This window comes from Anolis sagrei, chromosome 1 (assembly GCF_037176765.1).
Source record: "Anolis sagrei isolate rAnoSag1 chromosome 1, rAnoSag1.mat, whole genome shotgun sequence".
In the NCBI taxonomy this organism is placed as follows: Eukaryota; Metazoa; Chordata; class Lepidosauria; order Squamata; family Dactyloidae; genus Anolis; species Anolis sagrei.
In genome coordinates this window covers 25,976,195-25,990,559 of record NC_090021.1, presented here as the reverse complement: position 1 = coordinate 25,990,559, position 14,365 = coordinate 25,976,195, and the positions used below count along the sequence as shown (strand labels likewise).

The window sequence follows — 14,365 nt, the reverse complement described above, 5'->3', positions numbered from 1 at the left end:
AGGGAAGGGTTAATACCCCTGTGGGTTTGTTTGTCCATCCATCCTCCTCCCCTTCAGAATATTTCACCCCACTTTCAGTCCCTGTGATAATTGCATTTTGAAAAACTTGGTTTGTTGTGAAAACAAGGATTAGAGATAAAGCTTCAGTGGAGACACCTTTTCCCCATGATAACTCTTTCAGGAGTGGATCTCCCTTCTGAGGGGTAGATTTTTCTCACTCTGATTGTTAGTTAAGTCAGATGTAAGTCATTTGTAAAGTCATATGTTGTAACTCAGGTAACGTGTCGGTTTTTTGGACTATATGGCCATGTTTTAGAAGCATTCTCTCCTGACATTTTACCTGCATCTATGGCAATTTCACACTTCTTCATATGGTGAATTAAAAAAATTCAAATACTACTGAAAATAAAAAGAAATACTGCACAGAAGCAGAACTGGCCAGTCTCACCAAGTAAGTGATGTGTATGTGGCACAATTACCAGCTATTGATGAGATTTCCCCACCAATAGCAGGGGATGAGTTAATTGCAGGGAAGAGGCAGACCAATAATGGGATGCAAATGGTATCTTGCAGTAGGGACTTTGGTTACAGTCATGCTTTAATTCTGGTTTGCCTCCTTTGTATGATAAAGTCCTAAGTGTCTAATTACCCAGAGTGACAGATTTGAAATAAATATAGGTGATGTCATCTGTGCATTAGACAACAACTTCAAAACAGCAAGTAACCTTTGCTTTGCATTTTATCCAGTCCTGAAATAGAGGCACTAGACCCTGTGGGATTGAAAAGGGTTTTGAAATATCTGTTTCTTAAGAACATTCCCGCAGAACAGCATGAGAGGTTTTCTAGAGAAATGTTTCACATTTCTAAAGATGCAACTAACCAATAATTAATCTATAATCCCCAAATCTCTCCTTTCCTTCCCCTTGTTCCTCCATCCCCTACTTTACTAGTATTTAATAAAAATTATTTGGAAAAAAGAGAAATGTTACACAGGGGGGAAATCTTTACATTTGAAAAAGGATATGTCCTACTGCCTCTTATTGAATGAGATTTTAGAAGAACACAACTGCCATTAATGTCAAAGGGGTGAAATTGGTCTGGTTCTTGGTCTCACACAACACCTTATAGTTTGTTGAGGGTTTGAAAGTTCCTTGCCACTTGTCTGCTAACTTGCATCCAGCTGGGGTTCCTTGTTGTCCACCTGAATTCCCAAGATTACAAGCAATTACATTGTCCTGTAGGCCAAAAACCACCAGTATTTCCATTAAAACTCCCCTAGGCTTTAGAGATCTTCAGGGTGTTTTTATGATGGGAGAATAAACAAATATTCCATAATGTTTCTAGCTATTTATTGAAACAGCCAGTACAATTTCTATATCTACACACTCTGAGAGAAGCATAATCACATCACACAGTTCAGGTACATTTCTCATCATCAATATTGCAGAGTTTGGGAGTCATTATATATCATTATATAATCCAGCAGACCTAATTTCAGTGTAAATATAACCATGTTTCCAGCATTTCAATGTATGATACAGTCTAGAAAACACATTAGAGCAAGCATTAGTAAACAACTGTAGGAAGCTAATTCAGCATAACTATAACTACCGTATGTACTCATGTATATGTCTAGAAATTTCAGTCAAGAAATCAACCCAAAAAAACCTGAGCTGACTTATTAATGGGTCATTATAATTAGTATACCTTAACTCTTATTTGAAAAAGGAACCATCCCTTTCTCTGAGTAGAGTAGTGAAAGGTGGGAGCTTAGTCCTTTCCCAGAGAACCTAAAAGAAGCACCAGCCTCTTCTACTTTCTCTGCAATGGCACCACTTCTAGCCTGTTTGAGAAGTTAAATGGCGGCAGTGGCCCAGGACTGATGTTTTCCCCACTTCATGGTGCAATGAGTTGAACCCTTGTGCTGGCCGAACTGCTGACCTGAAGGTCAGTGATTCAGATCCGTGAGACAGGGTGAGCTCCCATCTGTCAGCTCCAGCTTCCCATGTGGGGGCATGAGAGAAGCCTTCCACAGGATGGTAACACATCTGTGCATCCCCTGAGCAATGTCTCTGCAGACAGCCAGTTCTCCCATACCAGAAGAGACTTGCAGTTTCTCACATTGCTTCTGACACAATAAATAAAAATAAAAATAATTGAATGAACCTTGACTTATCCACAGGCCCCAAAATCTATCCTTGACTTATCCATGCGGTTGACTTATACATGAGAATATGTGGTATTTATTTAGCATTTCAGGGTATAGTACACAGCCAGGGAAACTGCACTGGATTCAGCCGTAGTACACAGACATAAGAAAGAATCCCTTAAACATGTTGCCTCTATCTGGCTTGAGGTGTGTGATACCGAGGCCTGGCTGGTATCTCCTTATTTGATCATCAGTTAACAAAGAGGAAAGCTTCAATGTTTTTCAAGAGTTCATAATTAAAACCTATTGACCTGGCTATCTGCTATCAAGTGTAATTAAAGCCTCACCAAAGAGATCGCATTGCTTATGGATGTTTAAAAAAGAAAAAGAAATCCTGACTTCTTTTATTTGAAAAGATAGTGGATGCTATGCCAAGACAGCTGAGATACACAACTTTTCAAAAATGAACTGCTGCATTTAACCCTATGAATTCACTATCAGATAAGGGGACCATGCTGTATTACTGTTTTATATAACCAGAGATGTACCAGATAAATGATAATATTTACCAAATAGCAATAAACTGCTCTCCAAAATCATGCCTTTTCTGAGATAAACTATTTCTGGCCCGTGAATGCCTTGTCTTGCTCATGATTTTCTGATAGATGAGAGAGCGAGGAAGACCTCTGGGGTGGCACTAATACAAAATAAGAAAGCAGAGGGAGGATACAAAACTTTATTAACTATGCATGAGCTTAGATTCTCTTGATTGTGGGAATTATCTACAGAATATCTAATGCAACATACAATTCAGAAAGATTGATTAAAAGTGAAATTGATTAAAGATGTGCCATTGCATACACATTTGCACTCTTCCAACTAAAGCAGCCAACTCTGTGTTCTGGATTATGAGAGATAATTTGTCAATGTCAAGGATGCAAACCTATACAGACAGTTCCCAAGTTACAAACAAGAGAGGTTCTGTAAGTTGGTTAAGTTGAGTTTGTTTGTAAGTCTGAACAGGCACATGTTTTAAGTGTACCTCCAGTCGTGTGTGTGTTTGTGTAAGCTTTGGCTTAATTGTGGAAACAAGGATTGGTGATAAAATTTCAGTGGAGACTTCTTTTCCCCATGATAACCCTTTCAGGAGTGAATTTCCCTTTCAAGGGGTATATTTCTCTCATTTTCTGTGGTCTCACCCGTTCTTAACTATGAGTTGTTCGTAAGTCAGATGTTTGTAACTTGGGGACTGCCTGTACACATGGACCATTGAAGCAAGTCACATATACAACATCTATAAAGGGTTGCGGAGTCCTGTCTAGGATCCAGTAAACTGCTCATTCCACCGATTTTATTAATACAATGGTTTCCTGCAAAGCATTGTGGCTTGCTGAAACCTATCCTATGGGAAACAAACAGCGGATAAAAGCAAAGAACTTAAGGGGAAATGATCTCCAAAAGTCTCAAAGTTTGTCCTGTACAAACCAATTTTAATTTGGAGAACCACATTGCATTTTCTTTATTCCAAGATACTCCCTGGAAATTCCCAGTATTCCTGCTGAGGAGTAAAGTCAAGACAACCGTTTATGCATTCCAACAAAATAAGAGATGTATAAATGGTGCCTGACTTAACTCAACAGTCAATTTGCCCAAAAAGAGGATATCAGGAGGTGACATGCCACATGAGAAAAAATGGTGATATATAGAAAGAGGCAACAGAAAAATAGGGAGGCCATGCTATAGTTGGATTGATTCTATCAAGGAAGTCATGGCCATGTCATTGCAAGATCAGAGTAGAAAAAAATGCATAATTTACAATAGAGGTCCTAATCAGGGTTTAATATCATAGAATCCTAGATCTGGAATAGAACACAAGGCCCATCCAGTCCAATCCCATTCTACACTATCAAAGCACTCTTGATAGATGGCCACCCATCCTCCGTTTAAAAGTCTCCACTGCACTCCGAGACAACACTGTTGAACAGTGTTCTTTCTCATGTGTTCTTCCTCATGTTTATGAGAAATCTCTTTTCTTCTAGTTTAAAAGTCATGGCTTTCAAACTGGAGCAGCAGCAGTGAAAAATCCACAGAGCCCATTGCCAGGATATGTATTTCCTGAGGATAAGAAGACACATCTAAGATTTCAACCCCAATGGTTCAGCGGATTTCCCTGGTTAGCCTACTCATTTCATGTACAAGGTACCCTGTGTAAATATGGTGTGGTGTTTGGAGGAGAAGTTGTGGGTAAAGGTGGTCATTAGAAGCTTGGTGCATTGGTTGCTAAACCATTGGGAGGATGGAAATATGCAATAGAAGTCTTCAATAGACATCAAAAAACAGAGTACCATCAGAACAACTTGTGCTTGACTGAAGACTTCTTGCTAATTCACAGTGGAAAACATTTTGATGCAACCTGTCATCATGATAAAGGAAATAAGAAGAAAGCAGAAGAAAACAGAAAGTAACTTCAACTTATTGTGGAAACTATTGTCCTTTGTGGCCGACAAGAACTGACTTAAAGAGGGAGCAATGATTCAAGATCTATTACCTGTAAAGAACCTTTGCGCAATGATGTAAATGTTGGGATCTTTTGCCAGATCAGGAGACACTGACCTGAAAAGTCTTCTTGGAAAAAAAGTTTCAACCCCTCCCAATTTTTTTCTGGCTATGGGCTTGTTACATGATACCATATAAAATAATCAAATATTTGCTGATAACAAATTACCATTTGCTAAACAGGCTGGTTTTCTTTTATATGAAGTACAGCTGAAGCATCTTCTGCAGAGCCCATTGTAAACACTGCACAACAGATTCGTGTAAATGTCTAAAACAACCACTAGGTAATGTTCAGAAAACTTTTACTGTAGCCAGATTTTTTGCAACCCCATCATTGAGCTAAGGAGACGTGATTTGAGGTCAGAACCCATACTTTAAGAATCACTGTGTTAATAATAATAATAATAATAATACACTTTATTTATATTCCACCCTTCTCCCCCTAGGGGACTCAGAGCCGATTACAGTATTCGCATAGGCAAACATTCAATGCCTTTACATTCAAATACAAATGAGACATACAAACAAAGGCGGAGGCTTCTCCTTTCATTTCTGGCTTTCTGGAGGCGGTGCTCATCTCTGGCTCTGGGATGAGCTTTTTTTCTCCCATGTGGCCGTCAAGATTGCTTGGAGCATCTCTTTGTCTTTCCCCACAGAAATGGTACCTATTTATCTACTCACATTTGCATGTTTTCGAATTGCTAGGTTGGCAGGAACTGGAGCTTACAGATGGGAGGTCGCCTCGTCTCATGCATTCGAACTGCCAACCTTCAGATCAGCAGTTGAGCAGCATAAAGTTTAGCCAACCTTCAGGTCAGCAGCATAAAGATTTAACCACCGCGGCTCCATTAGACTATATGATGTATAGACGAGAATATGGAAATTACTACAATTTAAATAGAAATATTTCAAAAAATTATTTGTTTGATTTGGAGTAGGCTCTCCACAGTTGCTGGAGTTAGGAACACAGGATCCCTGTAAAACTGAAAAAACATGAATTAAATAATGATTTTTTTTTTACTTTATAGAACACTTTTATAATAAATTTTAGGTCTTCCAGTACAACTATATTGTCCACTTCCACTGGAAGCTGAACATAGAATCACATTGAAGGACCCATAGAGGATTCCTTAGACGTCTCTGGAGGACCTCTGTAGAAATCTCTAGGTCCTCCAGCGTGATTAGTGAGAATTGGCCATACTGGAGGATCTAGAAATTCCTACAGACAAAATTTAACATCAAATCTGGAAAGTATCAAAGCCCCAGGAGTCAAAGTCACAGATGTAGAGGGATGATTGTAAATAGAAAGGTCACTTCACCCAAAAGCAAAGGGCTGTGACTAGATGTCTTGTGTTTAGTTTATTGTCCAGAAGTAAACTTGTAGTAATGGGTAAGGGCAAGGTTCTCCCTTTTTATGTTTTTTTAAAAACACTAACCTGGTTGACCTATATAATGTTGTGTGTTTTCAAGCAGTTTCCAAACTTACCATGTTTTCTGTGGCTGAGTGTGTGTGACTTGCCCAGTGAATTTCCATAACTGAGTAGGAAGTGAACCCTGGTTTCCAAAGTCATATTCCATTGCTCAAACCTTGATACAACTCTGTCTCTCTTGACCTATTTATACAGACATTTAATCCGGGGCTTTCATCAAATAGAGACCTGCCATCTGTAAAGTAGGACAAATTTATTTTAACTATTTAGAGCAGCCTCCTTTGCCCTAGGCCCTCTAAATGGTTTCAGATACAGTGCCCATCACCAGCAATCATTGCACAACCTAGGCAGAGCCAATGGGAGTTGTAGTTAAAGACCTTCCAGGATACCAGGCACTGCTTCAGAGGACGATGTTTACTGAGAGCTACAGGGAATGGTTTCTGTGTAGTGTCAGACCTGAAAGCAAAAGCATGTTATAATCAGGTTAAAACCGAGTGGTCTGATAATCTGGGTATATCTGTTCCTGAATGGCATGGATATGAGCTAATGTCTGGAGAATCCCTGTCTGGGTGAACTAGACTATAGGCTCCACAGGTCCACTGTCTTTCTGCAATGAATATTGCTACCACACCCTATTTAACAACACACAGTCAAGCTGTCTAAGAATCATTCATGGAGTCTGGATGGAATATGCGATCTTGGTTCAGAAACACTGTGCAAGGTTTTAATGAAGAAACATTACATTTTTGAATTATAACTCAACTCCACCCCAGCCCAAGCAGATGGATTTGGGAAGTTGTAATCCAAAAAAGTAACTTCCCCAGGTTTTATGGTTTGGAGCAAAGGAAATTGAACTGAACATTGCAAGGCGGATCGCAACTTGGATTCCTAATAGGTAGGGATTTCACTTGGATCCCCTATAGGTAAGAATGTAACTTGTGTCCATTATAGGCAGGAATGTAATGGGGATCCCTAATAGTTAAGGATTTAACTTGGATCTTTTGTAGACAGGTATGTAATTGGGATTACCTAATTGGTAGATATTTAACCTTGTAGGCAGGGATATAACTAGGATCCCTCATGGGTAGGATTGCCCAAGTGAAAACTAGAGACGGTTCCTGTGTGTGTAATGGCTGTGTAGCAGAGGCTGAAATTCAACATATGTTGCCTGTCATGTAACCAGGTAATAAGTAGCACCTGCTGAAATCCCCTCTTCTACACAGTTATTAAAGATACAGACGCCCTCTCCAGTTTTCATTCTAGCAACCTACTTACAAGATGCCAACGGGGTACTTATTGGATGTCCGCAAACCCCACTATTTTCATCTCAAGAGCCTTTAGCTGTAGTTCAAAGCAACAATACGACGGCTGCAAAAGTGTGTACATTTCCATTTCACAACAACGCTGCAAATCAAAGCATGGTGGCTAATTCTAGCCTGACCTCTTATGATAAAAAACCCTCACGTACCTAATATCTATTTTCTGGCATGATCTGTCACCTCCAAAGCTGCAAGCACCCTGGGAGGGAAGGGGGTGGTGGTGAGGAGAGCTTCTGCCACTGCAGTGTATTTCAGCCTAATTGTTGCAGGGGGTGGGAGGGAGCAAGACAAGCAGATCGGAGAGGTGGATTAGAAGAGCATCCTAGTGAGGGTAGCGCTTTCCCCCACTCGGTGGTGCAATGCAGTAAACTGGGTGGGAAAGACGCTCTTTCTGGAATTAAGCTGCAAAAGAATGAGGGCTGTCAGAAATAGCTGCGTGCAAATGCTAGGAGAGGATGAAGAAAGGGAGTGGCTGGCTAGGGGAAACTTTGCTGGGTAGGAACCGCTTCCCACCCTTGTGGATACTGCAGTCCAATCTATTGTTAACTCTCATTGTCACAACTTTCATTTTTCTTTCCCACGGTGCTGGGGGAAATTCCATCCCAGATAATATTATTGCTTTTAATTGACACACATCTCTTTTTTGCTGGATGACTGCAGAGAACATTTCCCTTTGCTTCAGACTGTTATTCCCATTGCATGATGTCTCTTCCAGCCTCTACAGCTTTAGCTGCATTGTGCAAATGACAAATAAATATTAGAATATGCAATAAATGTACAGATTTCCCCCAGGATGTGGACTATTATATGGCTGGAAGTACACTTTGGACTACATGACATCATTTCTGATGCTAAGAAACGGTGACTCCCTTACAAAGAGGGCATTCTTTGTGCCCTTATTCTATGGCTCAATGTAAATGCCATAGGAAAACTGGTCTCTTCCTCCCTCCCCCTCCTCTTCACCAGCATATTTTTTTCCATTAGGAGTAGGAGGGGAGTGCTCAGAAATAGAACCATTTTCACTGTTCAAATTAATGCATAAACATCCACCCATCATTGTCACACTACAGATTTGCAGCCTTGTCAAACCTGCTTCACAAGATAACTGAGGAGGTAGCATGAAGGACAAGTTGGGATTCAACGTCAGGTAACTGAAAGCTGTAAATTGGGGCTTTAACCTTTACTGAGGTTTACTGGTGTTGTGCTATGCCTTCAAGTCATTTCTGACTTATGGCAACCCTAAAGCAACCCTGTCAAAGGGTTTTCTTGCAGAGTTTGTTCAAGCGGGAGTTGTCTTTGCCTTCCTCTGTAGCTGAGAGAATGCAATTTGTTTTATAGGTTTCCATGGCCAAACAAGGATTTGAACCTTGGTCTCCCAATGTTCTAGTCCAACACTCAAACTGCTGCACTATGCTGGCTCTGGCATTATGTCCAATAAGTGTGATGTGGCAACTAAAAAAGCCAGTGCAATTCTAGCATGCATCAATGGGAGTATAATGTCTAGATCAGTGGTTCCCAACCTTTTTAAAACCAGGGACAGTTTTGACCAGGGACCACCCTCCAACATTGGTACCAAAAAGGTTATGAATCAGATTTTTGGTCAACTTTAGATTCAGTTTGGTTATTTGGGGTGCTAATTCAGAAATTGCATTGGATAGACCACACAAACTCTCTGATACAGAACATATGCCATCGAGTAGTTGCTATCTGCTCGCCCACAGAAAACCATATTTAATAATCTAGAGCTGATGTGATAGTAGTAATCTTTTGTGGGTAGTCAGCCTCTCCCCTCCTGACATCCCCGTTGCCTCGACACTATATGAGGGTTTCATGAGACCAGTTGCTCTCATTGCCATGTGGTTTTGAGGCAATGATGTAGTAATGGTGAAGTTGCAGACCACTGGTGCTCCATGGACCACGGGTTGGAAACCACTGGTCTAAATCAAGGAAAATAATAATGCTGCTTTATTGGGCTTCGTCAAACCCCTCCTGGAATACTGTTTCCAGTTTTGGGTACCACAATTCAAGAAGGGTATTGACAAGAAGGAATGTGTTCAGAGAAGAGCAACCAAAATAAATGTCTTGAAAGAAAGCCCTATGAGGAGTGGCTTGGGGAGCTGGATATGTTTGCCTTGGAGAAGAGAAATTTAAGAGGGGACATGATGGCCATGTTTAAATATTTGAAAGGATGTCACATTAAAGAGGAGCAAGCTTGTTTTCTGCAGCTGCAGAGACTAGGGTATGGAACACTGGATTCAAATTGCAGGGGAACAGATTTCACCTAAACTTTAGGAATAACTTCCTGATGGTAAGAGCTGTTTAACAGTGAAATATGCTATTCAGTGTGGCAGTCTCCTTCTCTGGAAGATTGGATGGTCATCTGTTGAGAGTGCTTAGATTGTGTGTGTTCCTGCATGGCAGAAGGGGGTTGGACTGGATGGTCCGTGTGATTTAATGAATGACAAAATACATTTCACTGCCTTGGCTAGACTAAGAAAAGCTCTGCTTTTCCTCAAAATTCATGCTAAGATGATGCATTACATTCATAGCTATGTTAATGTTGTTACAAATTACTGAAATATTTACCCCCCCCTTTCCCAAATCCACATTAAACTTCAGTGAATCACTCCAAGTGAAAGTGCCTTAAGGCACAGTCAACTGAAACAGCATGAGCAATGGGAAAGGGATGGCTGCTTTATTCTGAAGTGCCCCATTTCACCACAGTGCTGACTTCCATCACTCAATGGTTCTTCCTGCAGTTTAAGGTGGGTTTCAGGGAGCAGTTATGATTGTTACAGTACGTACCATGATAATGAATGCATAACATAGCCAAACAGAAAGTATGGAAGTTGCAGATCTATTTAACTCTAGATGACAGATGTTATCATATGAACCAGGCAAACCAGAATCCCACTGCCAGTTTTCTTCCTACCCAAGATTTCTCCTGTCCCTAGCTATTGATGCAAAAAAAATCTGTCAATAGTTCCTCATCCCACAATGTGTCTGTCACCTACCATGGTGCAATGGGTCTCTTTTGCTTCTGTGTCTTAGAGTCACCATATAAAATATAGAATTGGAAGAGACCACATGGGCCATCTAGTCCAACCTCCTGCCATGCAGGAAAAGCACAATCAAAGCATCTCTGACAGATGGCTATTCAGCCTCTGCTTAAAAGATTCCAGAAAAAGAACCTCCATCACATTCTGCAGTAGTGAGTTCCACTGTTGAACAGATCATACAGTCAGGAAGTTGTTCTGAAAGTTCAGGTGGAATCTATTTTCCTGTAATTTGAACCCAATGCTTGACTTGAAGGTACACAACAACAAACAAATATTTTAATAAATATTGATAGATTGGATCTATTTTCTGCCTTTCTCCCAGAAAGGGATTTGTAGTGGGATTGTTGGATTTATATGAATTCCAGAATGGTATTCATAAATAATAAAATAGCATGTTAACCCAAGCCCTGCATCTTGTTTGGGAATGTATAGGTAAAGAAGATGTATGTTTTACCTGGGACAGGTGAATGGCATATGGAGGCTCAGGGAATCTCACCTGTCAAGCCAATGCACCTGAACCCAATTTGACCAGCTTTACTGGGTGATGCTGAGGGAAAAACAAGGCGGCCACTGATTGAAGGTTATCCGGAGAAGGAATAGCACAGCTGTTCCTAGCCCACATCATTAATATTGCTCATAGGCTTTTTGGAACACTGCCCTGCTTTAGGGAAATTGGAGAGACCTGCATGAGGACCAAGGGCAAACCCTGAAGGACAAATAACTGTTCCAAAAGAAATCTCCACCTTTCCAATTTGAAGGATCATTCTGCTAGTATGATCTGCCCTTTAATCACAGAGGAAACACATCTTGCCTGGTGCTTGCAAAATCCCCATCTGATCAGGAATGGTTTCATAGGCCACTGTATTTTGAAAAGGTAAACAGTGTTAGCAGAAAAAGTCTTGCTCCCTCAGATAGGTACATAGATTGAGGGTACGATATTGGAAGTTACAACCCATCATGGATTATTATTTATTTATTTATTTGCTTTATTTCTATACCGCGTTTCTCAACCTATAATAGGTGACTCAATGCGGTTTACACAATATTAATTACCACAACAATAACAATTAAAACACAGCATACCCAATAACAAACACACAACCATTCATACAATGCCTCGATCGCAAACAAGATCCAGTCTCATATCCTTATACCGTTCCTATGTTCAGTTTACCGTCATTCTGTGTACCATTGCGCTGATTAGCCAAACGCTTGCTCAAAAAGCCAGGTTTTGAGCTTCTTCCTAAATGCCAGCAACGAAGGGGCCTGTCTGATGTTGCTTGGTAGGGCATTCCATAACCGAGGGGCCACCACCGAGAAGGCCCTGTCTCTCGTTCCCGCCAACCGTGCCTGTGACGCAGGCGGAACCGAGAGCAGGGCCTCCCCGGACGATCTTAATGTCCGTGTCGGTTCATAGGAGGAGATGCGTTCGGAGAGGTAGGTGGGGCCGGAACCGTTTAGGGCTTTGTAGGCTAATGCCAGCACCTTGAATTGCTACTTCCAAAGCTTGGAAGTAGCACAACTTGGGAAATATACCTTTATTTGGAAAACAATTCCTCAAATCCCATAGTGAATATGGCCAATGGTGCATGTTGGCTGGAGGATACTGAGTTTGTAATCTCCATTCAGAATGTCTCAGATTCAATCCTTGTCATCTCTAATTTTAGGGTGAGTCAACACAAGAACACCGGGACACACATCAAATCTACTGCTGGCTGAGTTCTGGTGAGTATTGTGGGGTTTTGGGGGTTAAACCTGTTCTTAAGTTCTATTGTATGAAGTCATGTAATCTTTAGCCACTTTAAATCCCTATGGGGAGTAAGGCGAGATAAAAGTAAAGTAAATAAATAACACACAATAAACTGACTTTGTCACTCTTTGGCCAAAGATGGGATACTCCAGAGCAGCCTACTGGCTGTTAGGACTTGTGGGAGTTGAAGTCCAAAACACCTGGAGGGCCAAAGTTTGCCCATGCCTGCTCCAGAGCTTGCTAGAAATTCCAGAGTATACTGGAGCTTCTAGCAAGCCCTGGAGCAGGCACAGACAAACTTTGGCCTTCCAAGTGTTTTGGACTTCAACTCCCACAAGTAGAAGTAGTAGTAGAAATATGGACTGAGTTGAATTCCAACCAATCCATCTCTGCTGTCATCATGCCCATGTCACCACTGCTTCAGAGCTCCATCCTGGCCATCACAATTGGCCCTGTACTGACATTAGCAGAGGAGACTGTGTGACCAGCAAGAAGGAAGAAAAACAACACTGCTTGCAGAAGAGCTGCTACCAGTTGGTATACAGCAGGGCATAGCAAATTTTTGGGGGGATAACTGCTGCCTGAATTCCCCGCTTCTGATCACTGCAATAAAAAGGTGACTTTCCCAAACAATGATGTAGAATAATCCAAGGGTGGGCCTAATTATTTACTCAGATCTACTGCTGCGTTTCCATGTGATGTGCCATGGATCAGCAAATGTTTCTGACTCCCAGTTGTTTAACAATAGCAGCAACAGAAATGGCTCTCTGCTGCCATAAATAATACCTCTGATGTGAAGTGTTTTGAAAAGACGAATGCTGCTAGCATAAAAAGTCCTTCTCCCACAAATAGGTACCAGGGGCAGGGATTAGCCAGGAATAAATCTGTGTAGATGAACTATGAGCTCTGTTCAGTTCAAATCAAATTCCTGTGCCCAGAATTCTCTAATTCCAGCTGCTCTGGTTCGTTCTAGTTTTTAGGAAAGCAACAAGAATTCCAATAGACACAAAAATAAAACAATTATCAGTTAATATTCAGGACCCATTTTTTCTTGTTTAAGACCCAAACTGCACTTTTTAAAGGAGCATTTAGTAATAAAGGATAGTCTGAATAAAAGACCTATATCAGCAGAAGGACAAAGAATGTGAGGAGTTCTTTGGCTGAGAATTTCAGAACCTGGGGTGGCTCCCAAAAAACTGCACTCTTTGTATTTCCATCCAATTAACTTTGATGGCAATGGGATGTACTCACAGTACATTGGATCCTGGCTGTCTCCACAACATTCTACCACTTCCAGTGGCTATCACCAGTTAATGCAGTTTAGTCTTATATTAAGAAAAAAATGGAGAAAGTTCTGAAGTTTGCCTAAAACCTTGGGGCAGACCTGTGCCTTTGGCACTTTGTAGACAGCAGGATTGGGTCCACGTGAGCCACTGCCATCATCCTGTCACCACTCCTGTACAGTTGCAGACTTCTTTGAGATCTCTTGGTCATTGTGGGTACCCTGTGCTGACATCAGAAGAAGCACAAAACAAGAAAGAAAGAAAGAAAGAAAGGAGATCCATGAGATTGTCCAGGAGTGGTGATGACAACAGGAACATGAAAATGATCACATCCAATTAATGATTCCCAAGGAAAATGAACTACATAGAAGTGGCCCAATTTTGCCTGATCATTTCAAAATAATAGAATCATAGAGTTGGAAGAGAACTTGTGGGCCATCCAGTCCAACCCCCTGCCAAGAAGCAGGAAAATCGCATTCAAAGCACCCCCGACAGATGGCCATCTAGCCTCTGTTTAAAAGCCTCCAAAGAAGGAGCCTCCACCGCACTCCAGAGCAGAGAGTTCCACTGCTGAACAGCTCTCGCAGTTAGGAAGTTCTTCCTAATGTTCAGGTGGAATCTCCTTTCCTGTAGTTTGAAGCCATTGTTCCATGTCCTAGTCCCCAGGGCAACAGAAAGATATTTCAACCAAATTTATATCAAATTACCCTTATCAACTATTGTTACTGTAGCTGTGTACCTTCAAGTAATTTCTGATATATGGCATCCCTATGGTAGGGTTATCTGAGGTTGAGAGAGAGTGACTCATCCAAGGTCACC

General features: G+C 41.1%; 1 long non-coding RNA gene across 1 annotated transcript; it reads right to left on the bottom strand.

The window, feature by feature from the left end:
* Positions 1-1,371: 1,371 nt before the first annotated feature.
* On the bottom strand, positions 1,372-7,792 carry LOC132761505 (uncharacterized). Its single transcript, XR_009629965.2, has 3 exons — positions 7,604-7,792; positions 2,719-5,680; positions 1,372-2,128 (listed from the first exon to the last, which is right to left on the bottom strand). It is a non-coding gene; the product is annotated as an uncharacterized lncRNA (long non-coding RNA).
* Between the last annotated feature and the right edge of the window lie 6,573 nt (positions 7,793-14,365).